General features: G+C 36.9%; 1 pseudogene; it reads right to left on the reverse strand.

Moving 5' to 3' along the window:
• Positions 1–719: 719 nt before the first annotated feature.
• Positions 720–1,224, reverse strand: LOC150056542 (peptidyl-prolyl cis-trans isomerase A pseudogene; annotated as a pseudogene).
• Between the last annotated feature and the right edge of the window lie 8,834 nt (positions 1,225–10,058).

Consider the following 10,058-nt stretch of genomic DNA (forward strand, 5'->3'; position numbering starts at 1 on the left):
ACATGAGGCTTTAAATTCAATCCTAAGTATCAGCAGCAGCAGCAACAGCAGCATCTCTCTCACAACATCACACACACACACACACACACAGAATGTGAGAGAAACATTGTAGGAACTGTAGGAACCTAGCTAGAATAATCAGCCTTGGATTAACCCACACAGTGAAGGATTAGCTTTTCTCTGCCTTTCTGATTAAATCATTTCTGTGGCATTTCAGAACAGACAAAAGAATTCTTACTTATCAGCAAAATAAAACTGAGTCACAATATATATTCATCTGAAAATATCAAATTACTCTGGCCTTGGTTAGTAAAAAAATGAAACTAAAGACTTTAGTTATAATTTCTGAGGTAAATTTATAGCTGCTGGGAGTGATTGGATTCTGCCTCGGGAAATAAACACTTGTAATTCGATGAAGTACTGATGAATTTACACACTAAGCAAAATTCTGATTTCAAACAATCTGTCCAGACAATGTGTTCTAACTTTGAGGTCATATAAATACTTCTTTTTGTTGTTATTGTTGTTGTTTAGTTTTCATTTATAATCATAAACTTAACTCTACAATCCAGCTAGACTGGATGGGACTAGGAAAAACATGGAACCCAAGGAATTCCAGTGAGAGCAGGAAGAGTATAGAAGATGTCAATCAGATCGGGTGGGAGGTTGCTTGCCTGAGCTGCAGAAGGAATGGTCTGATGGTTAAGATTTTAAAAAAGTCAAATGTGTGAGACTTGTCCATAGTCGGTCATGGTGACCTCCTGGCTGGTCTTACCATTCCCAGACTCAAAGCCCTGCATGGCTTCCACAACTTCCATGTCCTCTTTCATCTTCCGAAAGACTACATGCTTGCCATCTATCCAATCAATCTGGACAGTGCAGATGAAAAACTGGGAGCCATTTGTGTTTGACCCAGCAATCGCCATGGACAAGAGGGCAGGACCTGTATACATCAGGATGAAATTCGCATCTTCATATTTCTCTCCATAGATGGACTTGCCACCAGGGCCATGATAGCATGTGAAGTCACCACCCTGGCACATTAATCCTGGCATAATCCTGTGAAAGCAGGGATCCTTATAACCAAATCCTTTCTCTTCAGTGCTCAGATGACAAAAATTTTTTGCTGTCTTTGGGAACTTTGTCTGCAAATAGCTCGAAGCAGATGCAGCCCAGGGCCTTGGGGTTGGTGGCATTGTCAAAGAACATGGTGGGGTTGACCATGGCTGGTAGATGTGAAACATAAGCAACAGTGGCATCTGCAAATCCAAGAGACATGTTCCCATTGTTTAATTCATAGTACTATGTTGTTAAAGAATTCAGAGTTGTTTTAAACCAGTACTGGGGCTCTACTCAAGACTTTGCTTATGTGGTCAGCTGACATTCTTCTGGAGCCATATTTTCAGCCTGAATTTTTGCTGGTTATTTTGAAGATGCTTTCTACAGGACTGTTCTACTTGGGCTTGATCTCTAACCCTCCATATCTCTGTCTCCTGGGGTTTACAGGTGCAAGAAATTATCAGCGTCAAATGTGAAATTTTCGTATCATGAAGAAAACATTGACTTAGATCTGGGCATAAGCTATATCCTGAGTGAGTGCTCTGTGCATGTGTGATTCTCAGAACACAGGAAAGGCTCCTAATCCTAACACGTTTGCAAACAAAGCTTATAGCCCCAATAAAAAAAGAAAATGCAGTAACCACTACTCATCCTATCTAATGTTCAAATCCACTGTTAACTAGCTTGGGTGAGAATTCATTTTTCCATAAAATCTATATTTATTTCTCCTTTTAAATTATCTTTAAATACTTGTGCAAAGGTGTTGCCATTCAATAAAGCAGTTTATGAATTCAGTGCAGTTTGATCTATGTCACCTCTTTCATTATTCTCTCCTATCCCTCCCACCCCTTGCATAGGCTTCCATTATCCTGATGATTACATAGTTTAGGTCATACAGAGAAAGGGAGCAAATGAACTATGACAGTAGGGGCACACTGATAAATCTGGTAAATAAGGGGATCTCAGTTAATGCCATCCTGAGCATGGAAGTCCTAGAGACTCTTTTCTCCAGTTCACCTCCAGAAAACTAGAAGCAGCACTCTGGCTCAAAGCGGGAGAATATTAGCCTTGAGCTAAAGAGCTCCAGAGACAGTACTCAGATTCAGAATTAAAACCCAACGACCAAACAAAAAAAATGCAAATAAAGCCACAAGACATCGGAAAGTGTCAATATGTCATTTATGAAACTTTTGATTCTGGCCTCATGTCATGTGACTCTTCTACCTTTCCTCTCTGCTTTAAAGTCTCAACCTTCATGTCAGCTAGCTGGCTAATAGGATGGATTTTGTATTTAATAATGTCATGCAAAGATAAGTCAAGAGGAAGATTATTAGTGATAATGTGAATCTTAAAAAATTAGTCTTACATTGATGTAAAACTACACTATATATACAAACAAATTTATGTCATGTATGCATCATACATATCTGTATTATATATGTAAATCTCCATATATTTCACATACACAATTTATAGTATGATATATATGCTATATTGTAATATATATCACTATATATACACACACACACACACACACACACACACACACACACACACACACACACTTTTCAGAGCCATGGAAGAAAGAGAATCCCAATAATGTTTAGTACCCCTATCTTCTGTGTACTGCATACCTGTGGTATAACTCTCTACCCAGTGTGGAGAGACGGCAAATGGCTCCTGGTGCCATTACTCTCCATTTCACACTCTCTATTCTGCATATCAATTCATAGAATTAAATTATTTAAAACTTTTAGAATCCTAAGAAGTTATTTCTAGGATATATATATATATATATATATATTCATTCTACTTCTTCACAAAGTTTTACATTCACTTCTGCATTGACTTTATTCAAGAAGCATTTCCTACGTGGGCACCACTTTCTTCAGCTGTGAATCCACCAAGAGAAGCACTCTTGCACTAATAACCATATGGCTCACCTGGTGTTTTCTGTGTATTCAGGTTTCAGTGAGAGATTGAGTCATCGAGAGACTAAATGAAAAGTTGGTAAAGTTAATGGGTTAATCTAGGGAACCCGTGGATGGACAGTTGGTCTACATAGTTTGCTTGGCAAATATGAATTAAATAAAGTTAAACAAACTTGTTTTGTAAATTAAATCATTATCAAGTAAATCAGTAAAATCAACCTTGTCAGTAGTTTAGAAATCTGGCTTTAAAAACACAAGAATAATTCTGTTCATCTTGGACAGTGTATATTTTTTCTTTCAATAGTAGTAAGCAAAGCAATTATGATCAACATAAATAGTTAATCAATAGTTTTATTTGAAAGTTTACTGGAGAAAACAATAGTACATCTTAAACTCTGTAGACCTCATTATCAATTCGGATACATTATAAATTTCGGCTGCTCTGGACACAAGTTCACCACATTAACAATTGCATCCTTTCTTCACTTGATTAATTTAGTCCAATTCCAAGCCAAAACTCAGCACATTTTTCAACACATTTACAAAGGCTATGTCTACATAACTGTACTGAAAATATATTGATGTTTTAGCATCCCTAAGTAAAGAATTCAAAACACTGAGGCTGGGAGTTTGGTCAAGTGGTGGAGTGCTTGCCTAGCATGCACCTAAGACCTGGGTTTGATTCTTTGGTACCACATACATAGAAAAAAGCCAGAAATGGTGCTGAGGCTCAAGTGGTAGAGATCTAGTCTTGAGAAAGCATAAAGATAGTGCTCAGGCTCTGAGTTCAAGGCCCAGGACTGGCAAAAAAAAAAAGAATTCAAAACACTAAAAAAATCAGTAGTTTCTGAATACCCTCATAAATCACAAATGAGAAATTCAATGAGTGGTCTCATGAAATGCGCTGAAATAAAAATATGGGCTTGGCTAGGTACAGTGATTCATGCATATACTCTGAGCTGCTTGTGAGTTTTAGATTGGGGAGGGGCAGTGATGATTCAAGCCTTGCTTGGGAACAAAGTTCAAGAGACAATATCGAAACATATTGATATATACTTGTCAACCTAGCCATGAGTGAAACACAGTGACTGGGTGTACTATTATGTGCCTTTCATTCTAGTAACAAAGCAAAGACAAACAGGACCAAAAGTGTATTGCAATAAAGAAATACCTTTAAAAAATTACATAATTCAAAAAGAACCTGGTAGAGCTGTTGAACTGCTAGATTATCTACTTAGCAAATATCAGGCTTTGCCGGTGTGGGTATGGTGGCTCACTCCTGTCATCCTAGCTGCTCAGGAGGCAGAAATATGAGGATCAAGGTTCAAAGCCAGCCTGGGCACAAAACGACCAGAGACTCTTATCTCCAATTAACCTCTAGAAAACGGGAAGTGGGGCTTAGCTCAAGGGTAGGGCCAAGTCTAACACTGGGTGTTGGTGTTGTCAAGGACAACACCCAGGCCCTGGGTTAGAGTGGTAATCTTGAGCTGAAGAGCTCAGGGACAGCAACCGGGCAGGGTACAAGCCCCATGACCCACACACACAAAAAAATATCAGGCCCAGAGTTCAAACCCGAGTTCTACCAAAAGCAAATATAGTTATAATAAAAATTATTATAGAAAAGTCCCCTTAAAACACTGCATCTAAGGGCTGGGAGTTTGGCCTAGTGGTAGAGTGCTTTCTTAGCATGCACAAAGACCGGGGTTCTATTCCTCAGTATCACATACATAGAAAAAAGCCGGAAATGGTGCTGAGGCTCAAGTGGTAGAGCTCTAGCCGTGAGAAAGTCCAAAGACAGTGCTCAGGCCCTGAGCTCAAGCCAAGGACTGGCAAAAAAAAATCCCCCAAAACAAAACAAAAAAAAAAAAACCATTCTGTCTAAAGTATATGTGAAACAAAAGGAAAGCTTCTGGCTAAATTTAGGTTCTAATTCTCCCTTCCCTTACACTTTTCTTTCCCCCATTCACATTATGGTTTCCACTATATTGTCTCATACATACATTGAGAATAGATACTTTTTTCCATATATTTTTTATTTTAATTAATAGAAGGGTTACATTACATTCGCCAGATGGAAGGTGTATTACTTCACATACATTGATAACCTTTCTCATGTCTTGGTCCCCATTTCCCTCCCCCCCCACCCCTAATCTTGTTTTCCCCCCTTCCCTACCCAATTTCAAATAACCAAATATGCATTTATCCAATATATCAGATAACAAAGTGAAATACTGTAACAATATTAGATAACTAAGGGACAGCGAAAGAGATGAGAGATAACATAGTACCTTAAGAACAACAATCACTCATTATATGGCTTCTGTTTCTATATCCTAGAGGTCCTTTCATTTAGGGTCATACTGTATGGCCTTATGTATCAAGGTTTTGCTCTATTACAAATCTCTGCTAGAAGAGTCCAAGGTTTCTACTGATTATGACAAATGAGCCTAAGTTCCTTTGAGTCTGGCTTACTTCACTTAATATGATTTTTTCTAAGTCTTTTCATTTCCTAACAAATGGGGTAATGTCATTCTTTCTGACAGCAGCATAGAATTCCATTGTGTACAAATAGCACATCTTGTTGATCCACTCATCAACTGAGGGACATCTAGGTTGGTTCAATATCTTTGCTATGGTAAATAGTACTGCAATGAACATTGTTGTGCTGGTGGATTTAGTATGCCCTTGTTTCTGGACAATTGGGTAAATGCCTAGTAGTGGAATTGCTGGGTCATAGGGGAGCTGTATGTTTAGTCTTTTGAGGCACTGCCATACTGCTTTCCATAATGGTTGAACGAGTTTGCACTCCCACCAACAGTGTAGTAGTGATCCTTCCTGGCCACATCCCCTCCAGCATCTGTTGTTATTAGTTTTCTTGATCCTGGCCATTCTAACTGGAGTGAGGTGGAATCTTAGAGTTGTTTTGATTTGTATTTCTTTTATGACCAGAGATGTCGAGCATTTCTTAATGTGTCTATAGGCCATTCTTATTTCTTCTTCAGAGAAGACTCTCTTTAAGTCTTTGGCCTACCTTTTGATGGGATGGTTGTTTCTTTGGAGATTAGTTTTGGAGTGATTCAATTTTTTGAGCTGTTGATATATTTTAGATATGAGGCTTTTGTTCGTCGTATGGTTACTGAAGATCTCCCATTCTGTAGGCTTCCTAATTAATTTACTAGCATGTCCTTTGCCATACAGAAGCTCTGCAGTTTAATGCAGTCCCACTTATCCAGCCTTTCTCTGATTTGTTGTGTTTCTTGGTCCCTATTAAGAAAGTTTCTCCCTGTGCCAAGGAGGCCTAGTGTGTCTCCTATTCCTTCTTGTAAAGTTTTCAGTGTGTCAGCTTTTACCTAGAGGTCTTTGATCCATTTGGAGTTAATTCTAGTGCAGGGTGACAAAGAAGGATCCAATTTTATTTTTCTGCAGGAGCTATCAGAAAGTGTGAATTGTAGGAATTATGTTATCTCTCTACTCTTTTGCTGTCCCTTAGTTATCTCATACTGTTACAGTATTTCACTTTGTTTTCTGATATATTGGATATATGCGTATTTGGTTATTTGAAATTGGATAGGAAAGGGGGGAAAACAAGATGAGGGTGAGGGTGGGGAGAGGGAAATGGGGACCAAGACATGAGAAAGGGTATCAATATATGTGAAGTAATGCACCTTCCTTCTGGCGAATGTAATGTAACCCTTCTATTTATTACAATAAAAAATATATGGAAAAAAAGAATGGAGGGACATGTGGACATACTTGAGGAGCAGAGCATTTACATAGCAAATGCAAGGCCCTCTGTTGTTCACAAAGATTGCGCAGCACACATGAACCTGAATGAATGACTTAGACTGGTAAATGTGGAAATATATTTGGTTGGTAATTCTTAGTCAATGATCATTTACATATAAAGAAAATCTCTTTTAGTTTCCTATGGAGGAAGCATGGTCATTTTTGTAAGAATATTTAAAGCAAAATCACTACAGCATTCCCCAGACTCTCTGAAATTCTGACCTTTACTAGCAATCTACTGCTCTTTTATGAATACTGTTGTAGTTTTGATATTGAAGTAGTGCACCACAAGTATTTACTGGGTATGAGTGATAGTTACAAATACATTTATATATGCAGAAAATTGAGCCAAATAAACACAGACATTGAGATAGACTTTTGTAACAGCCAGTATTAGTTATAGAACAAAGATTTTGAGTTTTCTAAGGAAAAATAATAGATAATGAAGTGTTTTTCTAAGTTCTGTGGCACCAAGTGTACCATCCAAGTAACTAATATTGCAGATACAGTGCCTGCATCTGTGGGCAGTCTTTATATGGTAACTAGGACATAGTGGGTCATAGACACACAAATTTTTATCCTTACTTTATCCATACTTTCTCTATTACTACCTACTTTGCCCTGTAACAATAAATTCTTGTTAACACTAAAAATCAAAAGAAACAAGAATCCATAGTACTCTCTTACCTGAAAACATGCATGTGTTTTTTTTTCTCCCAGGTTTGAGACCCAAAGAGAAACAAATGGTGGAAATATAATCATTTGTTTCAATTTTATTTTATTGTTGGGGTGATGTAGAGAAGGATTGCAGTTACAGTAATCAGGTAGTGGGTACAGTACTTCTTGAACATTGTTACCAAATACTACGTAAAATATAATCATTTTAATAATATTGTGGGGATGTTGAAGGTTCCTAGATATCAGAGGACATTTCGACCTAATACGTGGTGCTGCTCTGAAAATGAACAAAGAGAAGGGCTTCCTTCAGTTTAAGCCAACACATCCTTGATGTGGAGGCCAGCTGTAACCACACCTTTCTTTTCTTTTTTTTTCTTTCTTCTTTTTTGTTTTTGACAGTTCTGGGGCTTGAACTGAAGGCCTAGACACGATCCTTGAATTATCTCAAGGCAAATACTCAACCGTTTGAGCCACAGTACCACTTCTCACTTTTTCTGTGAATGAGATTCTGAGAAATTGAGTCCAGGGCTTTGTGCATACCACTAGGCAACACTCCTGTCCTCTATTCTCACCTTTCTTTGGACATTTTTCTGCACAAGTCAGATCAGGCAGGTCAGTTGACAGAGAGGCAGAATGTCCTTGCTCTTTGGAGGCAGGCATCAGGGTCCTATCCTTATGTGGACCACAAAAGTAAACTTTATCTTGTGGACAGTAGTTTCTCTTTATTGTTTCATAAAGAACAATAAATCCAATAATGGATTTAGATCATTTGATTGTCCTAAATGTACCTCTATTTTTCAAATGATTTCTCACCAATTTAAAACTGATCAGGTTTTGATCTAATCATTAGTAAATGGATCTAAAGAAAGATGGAGAAGAAGATGGTTGATTCTTACTCCTTATATACTTCCAGGTTAGATATAAAAACATAGTTTTATTTTTTTCCAAAATTCTCAGAGTATAACATGCGTTCATTAAATATTAGCTGAAAAAGTGAATGAAAATGTGTTACATTCACCAAAAAGGGTATTTGGATAATATACATATGCCTAGAGATGGTTAAATAGAGTCTTATTTTCTATTGGTGCTTTGATACCCAAAGGGAATGTACTAGAATAAAAAAGAATCTGTGTACTTTATCTTGGAGGAAATGCTGATATTTCAAGACATTTCATTTCAGATTGTTTCCCCTTAGGGAAACAATGAAGAGATTTCTCTTTACCTTGTTTTAGTGAAAACTTTAGCGTCTGAAGGTGCTTGTCAGCATATCAGAAACATATAACCAAAGCTTTAGAAATGTAAAGTTCTTGGGATAATATGAGGCACAAGAAAAATCTACAGTATGAAATAAAGGTCAATTCTAATGAAATAATGAGATGCTTTGCCAGCACATTATGTTTGAAATTCAATATTTCAGGGTTATTAAAGTGTATTAGCCTTTGCCTACCCAATTGTTCCAATTGCTTCACAGACACTATAGAATAATGTGAAAGTTGAATTAGAAATTCATACTTTTTTTTTCCTGTGGATCATATGTTTTTTACCTAGTATATTGTAAGAATTATAAAAAGTAAACATAGATATCTATCTGGGTAGAAGTAATTCTGTGCCATGGATGGTTATAATGTATTTGTTTTCAAGGTGTGATCAGATCTGAGCTTCTTTTAAGAAGCCTCTTATGGAGTTAGATATTAACTCTATATCTGTGGAAAATATAATAGTCAGGAAACTATACACTCAACTTTTTAAATATCACATGCATAGAAAGAAATAGAGATAGATTTTAACCAATACTGGCTGACTCCAACCTCAGTGCTCTGACTCACTAACCTATATAGCCCAATTATGGGCTAGATACTGAAGAATGTACTCATTTAAATGTGTTCTTAAGTTTGGTAGAATTCGGGTGACAAAATAAATAGGGGAAAATTCTCACCTTAGTTTTAACAAGTTTAATCCTTACCTTGGTGATCTCTTATTAGAGGAGGGTTTTCCCTTAATTGTGGAATCACTTTTTCTCTCTGTCTCAGACTTGTCATTAACATGTGGGACAAATTTCAATTTAATGTGTGTAATTTCTTTTTTAATCTTTTTTATATAATTTTTGTTATAATTAATAGAAAGGTTACATTACATTCACAAGATAAAAGGTGCATTACTTCACAAACATTGATACCCTTTCTCATGTCTTAGTTCCCATTTCCCTCCCTCCACCCCTGTCCCATCTTGTTTTCCCCCCTTCCCTATCCTATTTCAAATAACCAGACAAACATATATACAATATATCAGATAACAAAATAAAATGCTGTAACAATATGAGATAGCCAAGCAACAGCAAAAGAGATGAGAGATAACATAGTACATTAAGGAAAACAATCACTCATTATATGGGTTTTGTTTTGTGCAAATGTCCACTGGTTGGTTGGCTTGGTACACTAGCCTCAATGCCAAGTTAATTAGTCTCTTTCCAAATTTGCAAAACAATGTTTATGAACACTAATATGAGCATAGTTATACAATACTGGATTTTCCCTTCATCCTAGGTGCTCAATTCAAAGACAAACAATGGATCTGCTTTGCTAAACATCTTCAATATTACATCCA

This window comes from Megascapheus bottae, chromosome 12, assembly GCF_031878675.1.
Source record: "Megascapheus bottae isolate mThoBot1 chromosome 12, mThoBot2.hap1, whole genome shotgun sequence".
NCBI classification, from domain to species: domain Eukaryota; kingdom Metazoa; phylum Chordata; class Mammalia; order Rodentia; family Geomyidae; genus Megascapheus; species Megascapheus bottae.